The sequence below is a fragment of the Grampus griseus genome (assembly GCF_964374135.1).
Source record: "Grampus griseus genome assembly, chromosome: Y".
Classification (NCBI taxonomy): Eukaryota; Metazoa; Chordata; class Mammalia; order Artiodactyla; family Delphinidae; genus Grampus; species Grampus griseus.
The window spans coordinates 11,864,237-11,877,678 of NC_139016.1; the positions used below are offsets into that span (position 1 = coordinate 11,864,237).

The 13,442-nt window shown below is 39.2% G+C and overlaps 1 protein-coding gene across 4 annotated transcripts in view; it reads right to left on the bottom strand.

Annotated features, from left to right (window-relative positions):
* LOC309817720 (lysine-specific demethylase 6A-like) overlaps positions 1-13,442 on the bottom strand; it is a 163,069-nt gene that overhangs the window by 101,032 nt on the left and 48,595 nt on the right. The gene's annotated exons all lie outside the window — the stretch shown is intronic.

Genomic DNA, 13,442 nt, shown 5'->3' on the forward strand with positions numbered 1-13,442 from the left:
TGTATTAACGGGGCGAGGGGCGGGGAACATGCCTGGGACTCTGTGCTTTCACTGCCAAAGGCCCCAATTCAATCCCAAAGGCCCAGATTCAAATCCCAATTCAAACTAGAGCTAAGAACCTGCAAGATACACGGCTCAGCTAGAAGAGAAAAAAAAAAGTGGCTGAATGTCACCAAGATGAAGGGATAGGAGGGCTGCTGGCTTATCCTACTGTTAGCATCAGAGCACATATAAAACCACATGGATTAACTCCATGAGCGAAATCCACAAACTGAGCATCTCCTACACACTGGGCAATGGAAAATACTGAAATGGGTGGGAAAGGCTAAGACACACTCCCGCAATAAGCCCCACTCCCACCATACCCCCTCTTAAAATCCTGAGATAACCTCCAACTCCAAGCTTCTACCTGGGAAGTGAAAACAAAGCGTCTGGACCACACATCTAGTGCCCCAGTTTTTAAGGCTGCCACTCCAAGGACCACCTAGCTCTGAGAATCAATGGAGTTTTACAATTATGTATCCCTTGGGATCTCTGTGAACAAGGAAGTGTCTATTACACAAGCACACAAGTACTACCTGTGGCACACCTACTCTCAAGATAAAATAACAAATTTCTTAAGGAAAAAGAGAAAGACACCAAGGAAATTTGCTAACTTTTCAAAGAAAAGGGAAATCAATGATGTATTTGTAAGTATATATACTGTAGCAAAGATCAGGAAACAATGGTACAGCATCCAAACCGAACTCACGGTCTTTTTAATGCATAGCTGCAGGGCTAACAACAGTTTTTATATTTTTACAAGTTTATTAAAAAAAAAAGAAGGTCTTCCCTGGTGGGGCAGTGGTTGAGAGTCTGCCTGCTGATGCAGGGGACATGGGTTCGTGTCCCGGTCTGGGAGGATCCCACGTGCTGTGGAGTGGCTGGGCCCGTGCGCCATGGTCGCTGAGCCTGCGCGTCTGGAGCCTGTGCTCCGCAACGGGAGAGGCCACAACAGTGAGAGGCCCACATACCGCAAAAAAAGAAGAAGAAGAAAGGAGAAGGAGAAGGAGAAGGAGAAAAGAAGAAGAAGAGGAAGATGAAGAGGGGACTTCCCTGGTGGCGCAGTGGTTAAGAATCCACCTGCCAATGCAGGAGGCACGGGTTCGAGCCCTGGTCCGGGAGGATCCCACATGCCATGGAGCAACTAAGCCCATGCGCCACAACTACCGAGCCTGTGCTCTAGCCCTCATGAGCCACAACTACTGATCCCACGTGAGACAACTAGTGAAGACTGCGTGCCTGGAGTCCATGCTCCACAAGAAAAGAAGCCACTGCAATGAGAAGCCTGCGCACCGCAACGAAGAGTAGCCCTCACTCGCTGCAACTAAAGTCCACGCACAGCAATGAAGACCCAACGCAGCCAAAAGTTAATTTTTGAAAAAGAAGAGTACCTGACAGAAATGAAATGTGGCCAGTTAAACCTAAAATTTAGTCAAGTCCATTAAAAAAACTTTGCCAAACTCCATAATTACAACCATTGAACTTCAGTTCTTCATACAATATGTATGATGGTGGCAAGGAAAACCTATGAAATTGTCTGCTAATATGTAGATACAATGAAAACAAAGACATTTTTAAAAAGAGTAAAATTAAGTTATATTGGAATAAGATTTGTACATTACACTTGAAAGGGTAAAATACTGTCCTACTTAAGAGATCTCCAGAAAAACAGAACTTCATGATATGAGAGAAAGATCAGGGCAGGAGGGGAGGTGGGGTGACTTGTAAAGGAATTGATGAGCAAGTTCTTTAATTGGTCATAATTGTTTACCTGGTGATACAAACCTTCATTCCTGAAGGGTGTATTTACTACTTCTGTCTGGATTGTTTTTCAGTTTCCCAGTGACCTTAATTACAAGGAGCAGTAGTACTAAGAGATGCCCTGAGGAATTTCCTGTATGGCCATTGTGCAGTCCCTCTACCTTATGGCCATTATGCAACAGTAGTCCAATTTCCCCTTTCTACTTGTCAGAATGAATCACCACAGCCAGAAAAGAAACTCTTTTCTTTGCCTGTTGATTCCAATTGAGGCATAAGGAGTCCAAATTACCAGGAAGCACTCTTAACTTTCAGCTTTCAGTTTAATGGAATCATTGGTGTGTCTACTGGTGAAAGCATTCCTCCCTTTGAAACTAACACCTCATCTCTTTCCCAGGAAAGCATAAGGTCATGGGGAAAGGAAGCTAAATTTGCTAGCAGGTCACTAAGGGTAACAGTAAGTGGTGCTGAGGTGACATCACCAAGATGGCAACACAGGTTGTTCCCAACTTCAGTCCCCCTCACTAGAAGACCAACTAACAAATACTCTGGACAACACTATGAAAATCGCAGAACATGGGGCTAAGACTGACACACATCCCTGGACCTCAAACACCAAGAGGATGTCTTAGAAGGGTAAGAGGACCAGCTATACTCTGACTACACTGCCCCTCTCCCAAACTAGCGCAGCAACATACCAAGAGGGATCTATCAGGCCTATGGTCCCTCCAGTGGGCAAAGGAAAGTCCAAGGTGGATATCCAGCTCCCCCAGCATTATGAGTGACATCCAGAGCATGCACTGAAGTCTTGCCTCATGGGGATGGCAAGAAGACTATGCACTGCTTAACCAGCGGGGATCAGAATATGACTGAGGGATAGGGCTTAATAGCACTCAAATCGTGATAGAACAAGTTTCCCTTGTAGGGGTGCTAAGTAGAGAGCCCAGAAAATGACCCTTATTTTGCAGAGCCACTCCAATGGCCACACTTGGAGTGAACTCAGCTCACAGTTATGCCTGATTCAGGACCCCAAACAATTACATTGCCAGCTTTGAAGACTTTTTTTTACCACCTAGCTGAGGCATGGCTAATTCACAGTATGCCCTGCTCTGTCCCCAAGCCCCAACCATCAGCAAACCCAACCACGTAATCTGGGAAACTGCACAGCCCATCCTACAACAGTACTTACAACAGCACTTGAGCAAAGAGGCCAGCCAGTAACTGTGCACTACTAGAAAAAGCTGGTGGCTCCAACTGGCCAAGGCACTTGGTGCACAGTTCTGATTAAAGTCCCTAGCCAGCAAGCCATACCAGCCCTGTCTGAGCAGAAAGGCAGATTCATAGTTCCACTTACTGCTCAGTACAGCCCTAGTCTCATCTAATCAGGAATTCTAACCACAACATTTAGGAAGATGTGTCACCCATCTTACAAGCCACTTAGGATGGCGCCTGAGCACAGAACTCACCCAAAAGCACTGCACATCTGGATAACCAATGCAGCAGTCCTGTCTGGCCAAGGAAGCTGGTAGGCAGCTCTGTCAGATTAGGATGTCCAACCATCAAGCCCTAACGGCCAAGGAAACCATGCAGGGAAGCAAATTCGCAGACCTAACCAAAAACTGAGTACAGGACCATGTCCCACACTATCGATAAACCTGACCAGAGAATCCAGGCAACCAAGGAGCCCATTCTACAGCTACACATGTGCAGAAAATCAAGCGAGCACTCCTATCCAATGGTTCACAGACAGAGTGACCTCTTGACCTCAGAGCTTAGGCAATGTCTCAACACACACACAAAAACCTCATATAGCAAGCCTCACCTGCCCAAGGAGGCTGTAAACTGACCTGTCTATAATCCCAAGTTGAGCTAACTGGTGAACTGCCTCTGACAAAGAAAACCAGATAAATCTGGAAAAGGAGACCATCACTCAAATGTGCAAAGTATAAAGATTATGAAGAATCAGGTGAAACTGACACCACCAAAGGAAACCATTAAAATTTCAATAACTGAGCCAAAAGAACCAGAGACTGTGAGCTGTTTGACAAAATAATTCAGAATAATCCTCTTACAGAAGTTTATTAAACTAAAAGAACACACAGAAAGACAACTAAATGAAACTAGGAAAGCAATAATGAAGAAAACAAAAAATTCAAGAAAGAAATTTTTTTTTTAAGGGTCTTCTAATGAAAAATACACTAGTTGAACTAAAGAACTAAATAGAGAATTTCACCATCACACTCAACCAAGCAGAAAACAGAATCTGTTAACCAGATGACTGTCATTTTGAAATTATCCAGCTGGAGGAGTAAAAAAGAAAAGTAATTGGAAAAAAAGTTAAAAAAGCCAAGAGGACTTACGAGACATTATCTAAAGGAAACAATATTCACATTTTGTGAATGCCAGAAACATAAAACAAAAAGAAAAGGCAAGAAAAGTACATGTAAAAGAAAAATGGCCCAAAACCTCCCATATCTTGGGGGAGAAATGGATATCCTAATTGCTTAGGTCCAAAAGACTCGTAGGGTGAACTCAAAAGAATCACACCAACACACATTACAACTGTTAAAGTCAAAGACAAAAACGAATTCTGAAAGCAGCATGAGAAAAGTGACACATCATAAGCAAGACTATAAGCGGATGTATTATCAAAATCTTGGCCGGCCAGAAGAGAATGGGATAATATATTCAAAATACTTAAAGAAAAACTGTCAACCAAGATAACTATATGCAAAAATACTCTACCTGGGGGGAGAGGGGGAAACTGTCCTTTAGAAACAAAATAATACTCAAATAATGAGATAATTTCCCCAATCAAACAAAAACTAATAAAGCTCATCAACACTGCCTTACCAGAAATCCTAAAGGGAATTTTTAAGAGGAAATAAAAGGATGGTATTTAACACTGTAAAAACAGATGGGTATATTTTAAAACTCACTGGTAAAGGTAAATATGTAAGTCAAAAATCCATGTATCTAACATTGTAATGGTGGTGTGTAACTAATTTATAAGTCTAATTTTAAGTTAAAAAACAATGACGAGGGAATTCCTGGCAGTCCAGTGGTTAGGACTTGGCACTTACACTGCTGGGGCCTGGGTCCAATCCCTACTTGGGGAACTAAGATCCTGCAAGCCATGTGGTACGACCAAAACAACAACAAACACAATGACTATAATAATTTATTATTGGATATACAACCTAAAAATATGTAAAGTAACATCATCAACTTAAAACTTTAATGTAATAAGTAAAAGTGAAAAGTTTATATTACTATTAAAGTTATTATCAGTTAAAATAGAATGTTACAAATAAAAAATACTTTAAGACTCATGGTAAACACAAAGGAAAAATTTGTAGCAGTTATCTAAAAGACTGTCATAAAGGAATCCAAGCATATCTGAAGAAAAATTTATCAAATTGCAAAGGCCAACACCAACATAGAAAAAAAGGAATAAAGAACTACAAAACATCAGAAAACATTAAAATGGAATTAGTAAATCTCACCTATCAATAAATACTTTATGTGGAAATGATTAAATTCTCGACTCAAAAGACAATAAATATTAAAAAAACAAGCAAACAAACCAAGATCCAACGACATACTGCCTAGAAGAATCTCAAGGGATAAAAAGAAATATTACTATGGCAACCAGAAGAAAGCAGCAGTAGCTATTTTTACAACAGACAAAACAGATTTTACACTAAAATTGGAGCAAGTAATACATTAAGCAAATCCCAAAAGACTTAATAGTAAAAATAAACATCAACACAAGTTAGAAGCTTTAGTGCCCTACTCTCAACAGCATTTAGATCATCCAGAGACTCCATAGAGAAACAGTGAATGTGAATAACTGTATAAGCCAAATGAAAAAAGTCCCATCCAACAAAGGCATAATATATTTTTTTTTCTAAAGCACCTATGGAACATTTTCTAGGATAAATCACATACTAGGGAACAAACAATTCTTTAATAAATTTAAGAACACTAAAGTCATACCAAGTATCTTTTCAGAACACAATGGTATGAAGTAACAGGAAGAAAACAAAAATTCACAAGTGCACGGAAATTAAACACCACACTCCAAAACAACCAATGAATCAAAGAAGAAATTAAAAGAGAAATTTAGGGACTTCCCTGGTGGTCCAGTGGTAAAGAATCTGCCTTACAATGCAGGGGACGCATGTTTGATCCCTGCTGGGGTAACTAAGATCCCACAAGCCACAGGTCAACTAAGCCCATGCACCACAACTATTGAGCTCGCACACCTCCACCAGAGAGCCTGTGTGCTGCAAACTACAGAACCCACGTGCCCTGGAGCCCCGGGCGCCACAACTAGAGAGAAACCCACGCCCCGCAACAAAAGATCCTGCATGCCTCAACGAAGACCTGCTGCAACCAAAAAACTATAAAACTAAATTATAAAATAAACATTTTTTAAAAAGAGAAACTTAAAAGTATCTTGAGACAACAAAAGCACACACAACATATAAAAAACCTGACACTGGAAAAGTAGTTCTAAGACATAAATTTATAGTTAATAAAGTCTCAGATCGAGATGAAAGAAGAATCTCAAACGACTTACTTCATCCCTTAAGGAAACAGAAAAAGATCAACAACCTCAGTCCAAAGTTAGGAGAAGAATGAGAATAATGAAGATTAGAGAACAGATAAATACAATCTTCCAAGACTGAACAAGGAACAAATAAAAAATCTGAATAGACCAATAATAAGTACGGAAATTTAATTGGTAATAAAAAAATATGCCAAAAAAAAAAAAATATGCCAAGACAGAAAACCCAGAAACAGACTCCTCCATTAGTGAAGTCAACCAAAGATTTAAAGAATTAATACCAACTCTTCTCAAACTCTTCCAAAAAACTGAAGATGAAAAAATACTTCCAATCTTATTTTATGAATAACCCTGATACCAAAGCCAGAGGATACTACCAATAAAAGGAAACTATAGACTAAAATCCATGGTTGAATATAAATAACAAAATTCGGAACCAGGTATCAGCAAACTGATTTCAACAACACATTAAAAGAATTATACACCACGCCCAAGTGGGATTTGACCGTGGGATGCAATGCTGATTCAACATATGCAAATCAATAAACGTGACATACCACATTCACAGAAGCAAAGAATAAAATGATATGATCAACTAAGCTGATGCAGAAATATAATTTGACAAAATTCAACATCCACTCATGATGAAAACTCAAAAACTGGATACAGTGGGAACATATGTCAACGTAATAAAGGCCATATATGGCATAACAAGACCTAACATCATACTCAACTGTGAAATTTGAAAGCTTCTCCTCTAAGATCAGGAAAAGCATCTATTCAACATAAGTACTGAAAATCCTACCCAGAATATTCAAGTAAGAAAAAAAAAAGGGCATGCAAATCAGAAAGGAAAATATAAAATACTCCCTGTTTGCAAATGACTTGATCTTATACATAGGGAGTCATAAAAACACCACCAAAAGAAAGAAAATTCAATGAATTCAGTAAAGATGCAGCATACAAGATCAACTGCAAATTTCAGTTGTTTTATACCTTAACAATTAGCTGTTAAAGAAAACAACTACATTCATAATAGTATCAAAGACAATTTAAAAACTTAAGAATAAATTTAACCAACAAGCTGAAAAATCTATATTCTGAAAACATACAAATCTCATGGAAGAAACTGAAAAGACACAAATTAAAGGAAAGATACCCATTTTCATACAAAGAACATGTTAAAATGTCCACACTACCCAAACCTTCTACAGATTCCTTTCAATCCTTATCAAGATTCTAGTGGCATTTTCTGCATTAATAGAATCAATAAAATTCATATGAAACAAAAAAAGACCCTGAATCACCAACACAATCCAAAAATAGAAGAACAAAGCTGGAGATACCAACTCTCCTGATTTCAATCTATATTACAAAACTACAGTAATCAATGAACATGATACTGGCATAAAACAGATACACAGACTCATGAAACAGAATTAAGAGTCCAGAAATAAACCCATGCATATATGGTCAGGTAATATGCTTTGACAAGGGAGCCATGAATCCTCAATGGAGAAAAGACATAACTTTTTAATAAGTGGTCCTAAGTAAATTAGAATTCACACACAAAACAATGAACACTAGAACGCTATCTTACACCATTCACAAAAACAAAGGAACAGATTAAAGATTAAAACAAAGACCTGAAACCATAAGACTCCTAGATTAAAACACAGGGGAAAAGCTCCCAGACAGCTGTCTTGGCAATGCTTTTTTTGGGTATGATACCTAAAGCACAAGCAACAAAAAATAAAGAAATGAGACTACATCAAACAGACAAACAAAAAGCCTCTCCATAACAACAGAAATGATCAACAAAATGAAAAGGCAACCTATGGAGTGGAAGAAAATTTTTGCAAACCACACGTGATAAGAGGCTAATATCCGGGCTTCCCTGGTGGTGCAGTGGTTGAGAGTTCGCCTGCCAATGCAGGGTACACGCGTTTGTGCCCCAGTTCGGGAAGATCCCACGTGCCGCGGAGCAGCTAGGCCTGTGAGCCATGGCTGCTGAGCCTGCGCGTTCGGAGCCCGCAACAGGAGAGGCCACAACAGTGAGAGGTCCACATACCGCAAAAAAAAAAAAAAAAAAAGTCTGTTGTTTATAAAAAAAATAATCAGGCAAAATTTAATGAAACTACTAATTTTGTAAACAAATTATTCTGACCTTGATTCTCTGATAAAATAGGTGGTGAGAAAAATATGTTTACAATGGAAAACTATAATGTGACCTTTGGATTCAGTCTTGCATATTTACCAGTCCTTGACAAATACCTCCAATTTACACCTCTCTAAATTGGTGCTTCCAAATTTTCTCCATTCTGAGAGAAATGGAGAAATTCCATTCCATCCTTAACAATTAGCTGTTAAAGAAATACTCCCTGTTTACGAACTGAAAACCCTTTTAATAATTGGAATAATTACGAACTGAAAAGCCTTTTACCCAGAGCCCTGAAAGCTGATGTGACACGACATCATATAAATTTCAAGAATATTACCATAACAGATCATTAATGAACAAACTGACTGGTCCTCTCATAAAGTTTGTCATCACAATTCAAACCAGTAATTCTATGTATTGCCCCTGTTGTCCACACTCTACCATCTACTGATGCTTTGAGCCCATCATCTACAGATCTTGACTGTCCTCTGGAATCAGAAATGGGGTTTTTAACATTTATTCTTTGTTTTCCTGTTATTTTCACATAAATTCGCCCCTCCTTAAATGCTTGCTGCCTAGCCCTGAACTTCTATTACCGTTACTCAACAGACTATTCAGTTGGTCCTAAATGTACAAAAGGCTATAGAACAAGAAATGAACTAACATTGTTCTAAGAAAGAAGAATGTCTCTTCACTCCTTTAAACAATAGTGGGAACTAACAAACTATAGGTCAGATTCCGGAACCTGTGCCTAAGCACATCTGCACATTTCCTTCTAAAATTGCAAGAACCACATTAAGTGGGTTTAGCAAAAGTGCCTCATCCTCTGTATGTGAAACACGCAGTATCTAATCGGGGTTACTCATACTCCACTACTCACCTTGATGAGGATGGCTTAGCACAAACTGCCTTGTTATTTCTTTTAGTAATTTTCCAAAGGCTGACCCTTACAGGGCTCCTTGGCAATAAATTCCTACTTGCTCAGGCTATATTCAGAACTGACCCCGGTTCTACATTGAATATCATTTCCTCAACTGCAACAGTACTGAAAAACAATGTTTTTCCACTTTAATTCTTATCCTCCTTTGAAAAACTAACAAACAACAACTATAAAAACACCAGCAAGATAACTCCCTTGCTTGCCTGATGAGTCACAGGCATGAAAATGAAATGAAAAAAGGCTATTTAATAATCTTAATGCCCCCTTCAAGGGAATCATTATTTTTGTCTCCTTGTGGAAGAATTCCTTCCTCTGGAACTAACACCTCTCAGTCATTCTAGCATGAAGTTGTAGGTACAAAAAGCAAAAATGCTGCTATTGGATAACCAGGGTAATAGTGGGTGCCACTCCCAATTCCACTGTCTTGATTGCTGGACCCATGAATGCTAGCTATTAGAAAAACACCACCAATTCAGAGCATTATAAATCTCTTGGTGAACCCTGCCCCAGCTTTGCAACACACTGCCACATAACTGGCACTGTAACTGAGTCTTCAAAAGGCCCTTTCACTTCTCTATCAAGCCAGCTGCTGTTTCAGGATAATGGGGGACACGGTTAACATCACTGAATTTCATAACATGGGAGTCCACTGCTGTATTTCTTTTCCTGTGAAGTTAGTTCCTTACTCTGAAGCAATTCTGTGTAGATTACCACAATATTAGATAAGGCATTCTGTAAATCCACGGATGTCAGTTTTGAAACACTGTCTGCAGGAAAGGCAAATTGGTATGCCAGCAAATTTCTATTCCAGTGTCGATAAATTCCTGACTCTTTCATGATGTAAGCAGTCCACTGTACTCGACCTGGCACTGAGAAGCTACATGAACACCTTAGGGAATGATGCCATATCAGGAATTGAATGTTACTGTCTGTTGCTGACAGACTGGGCACTGGCATTGGTGAGTGAAAGCCCATGGTGTTGAACACATGCAACACTTTGTCTCTGCCTCCATTAAAATTCTGTCATGTGCCTGTTGGACAATGACAGATGTGGCTGGGGAAAGAGCCTGTGCTATGCGCTTTCCATTAAGTGTACCAACGTATGTAGGAATGCCAGAAAAGAGAAAAGACAGGAAAAAAATATTTCAATAGTAAACAGCTAAAAACTTCCCGAATTTCAGGAAAAACTTTATCTGTATGTCAGTAAGCACAACTAAAACTCAAGAAGAATAAATGAAAAGACATTCAGAGACAGATCACTGTAGAAAATGTTGGAAGATCAAACACAAGGAGAAAATTCTGAAAGCAACAAGAGAAAAAAACTCTCTTACAAAACAAAACAGAAAACCAAATCAGATTAAGCTGATTTCTCCTCAGATACTGTGATGGTGAAAGACAGTGGGCTAGCATAATCAAAGTGCTCAAAGAAAACAAACTGCCAACCAAGAACCTTCTATCCTAGCAGAGTTTTCAACTATGAAAGCTAAATATTTGTAGATTATAAGAGAGAAAGAATCCACTTCAAACACACCCACCTTACAATAAATATTACAACAAATTCTAGTGAAGTTCTTTAGGCTTAGAACAAGTGTCCATGTCAGGTTTTCAAAGCCAAAAAACGGGGGTACGGGGAGGGTGGTTTAACATCTAATTATACAGGTATGGGACACAGCAGACCACATACATATTTCTTTTCTTTCCTTCCTTCTAACTGATTTAAAAACCAGCTCTCCATATAACTATTATTATGCCAATTAATATATAGTAATATAACTTAATGATAGAACAATGAGTTAAGCTGGGAACAAAGCTATACTGGACTACAGAAAAGACTCAAGATGGTCAAGAACAAATGAAGACAAACAGATATGGGAATTTAAGAGGCTAAAATACAAAAGCCAAACATACAATCTTTTTTTCTTAAACCTCAACAAATTACATAAATTAATACTATAACAACATACTACTACATAGTTCATACACACATACGTAACAATGTTAACTGCTGAAGGTCCAACAAATAAAAGAAGGCAAGTACATAATGTCATATTAAGAGTATCATTTCTATATCTCATAGGAACTAGTTTAGTATAAATCAAGGTAAAGTCATATAACTTGATATATACATGGTAAGCACTAGGGCAACCATTAAGGAAATAACTCAAAAACATATAATGAAAATACTTGAAGAAATTAATTTTAAAAATCTGTTTCATGCAGTAAAGCAAAAATAGAAGAAAAAGAGACATACAAAAGAAGTACATTGGCAGATATATATGCAATATTTTAATAATAACATTAGACAAAATTGGATTAAATAATCAATGCACAAATTATCAGACTGGATAAAATTAAAAGATCCAACTGTATGCTGTCTTCAGGAGACATACTTTAGATTGAAAAACACAGACTGTAAATAAAAAGATGAAAAGCAATGAATCATGAAAACACTGATTATAAAAATTCTGGGGGGCTTCCCTGCTGGCACAGTGGTTGGGGGTCCGCGGGTTCGTGCCCCGGTCCGGGAGGATCCCACATGCCGCAGAGCGGTTGGGCCTGTGGGCCATGGCCGCTGGGCCTGCGTGTCCGGAGCCTGTGCTCCGCAACGGGAGGGGCCACAGTGGTGAGAGGCCCGCGTACCACAAAAAAAACCCCAAAACTTCTGGGGACTTCACTGGTGATCCAGTGGTAAAGAATCCACCTTCCAACGCAGGGGACACAGATTCAATCCCTGGTCAGGGAATGAAGATCCCACATGCCACGGGGCAAGTAAGCCCTCGCACCATAACTACTGAGCTCCTGCACCTCACCTAGGGAGCCTGCGTGCCGCAAACTACAGAGCCCATGCGCTTTGGAACCCACACACCACAACTACAAAGCCCAGGCGCCCTGAAGCTTGCACATCACAACTAGAAAAGAGAAAATCCACACAGCACAACTAGAGAGAAGCCCCCCACTGCAACAAAGAACCTGAGCGCCTCAACGAACGATCATGTGTGCCTCAACGAAGATCCCACGTGCCGCAATTAAGACTCACAGCCAAAAATAAAATTAAACAAATAAATAAAAATTCTGGAATGGCTATACTACTACCAAACAAAATTCTTCAAAACCAAAAGAACGTTAGTAGAAATAAAGCAGGACAATAAAAATAATTATGTGACATGGAAATGTTGGCTAACGCTACAGTTTCAAATGCTTTGTGTATAAATGTTTCACATCAACACGCTATATACACCTTAAAGACATAGTGATACATGCACAGGTCAATTATGTCTCCATAAAGTTGGAAGAAAAATTTAAATAAAATAATTTATCCACCAAAATTACATAGCAACTCTTATACATGCATCCAACAAAACATATGACACAAAACCTATAAAAATGACCCCCAAAATAAGCAATTCATCAGTAACTGGAGGCTCTATCTCATATTCAATATAGATGGAATCACCAGAGAGAAAGAACACAAACAGGGAATAGATAGCTTAAACAAAACTTTAACCCACCAAACTTAACCAATATTTAGAGAATACTTCAAATAAAAACAGAATATACATATTCCTCTCATACACATTAAACATTCTCCAAGATAGAACAAATATTATGCTGCAAAATAAATCTGAGTAAAAGATGAATTGAAATAATATGAAGTATGTTCTTTGGACAAAACAAAATGAAATTTTTAAAAATAATATCAGGAAAAAAATGTGGAAATTAAAGAATATATTCCTGGGCTTCCCTGCTGGCGCGCAGTGGTTGACAATCTGCCTGCTAATGCAGGGGACATGGGTTCGAGCCCTGGTCTGGGAGGATCCCACGTGCCGCGAACCAAGTAGGCCTGTGAGCCACAACTACTGGCCTGCGCGCCTGGAGCCTGTGCTCTGCAACAAGTAAGGCCGCGATAGTGAGAGGCCCGCGCACCGTGATGAAGAGTGGCCCCACTTGCCACAACTAGAGAAAGCCCT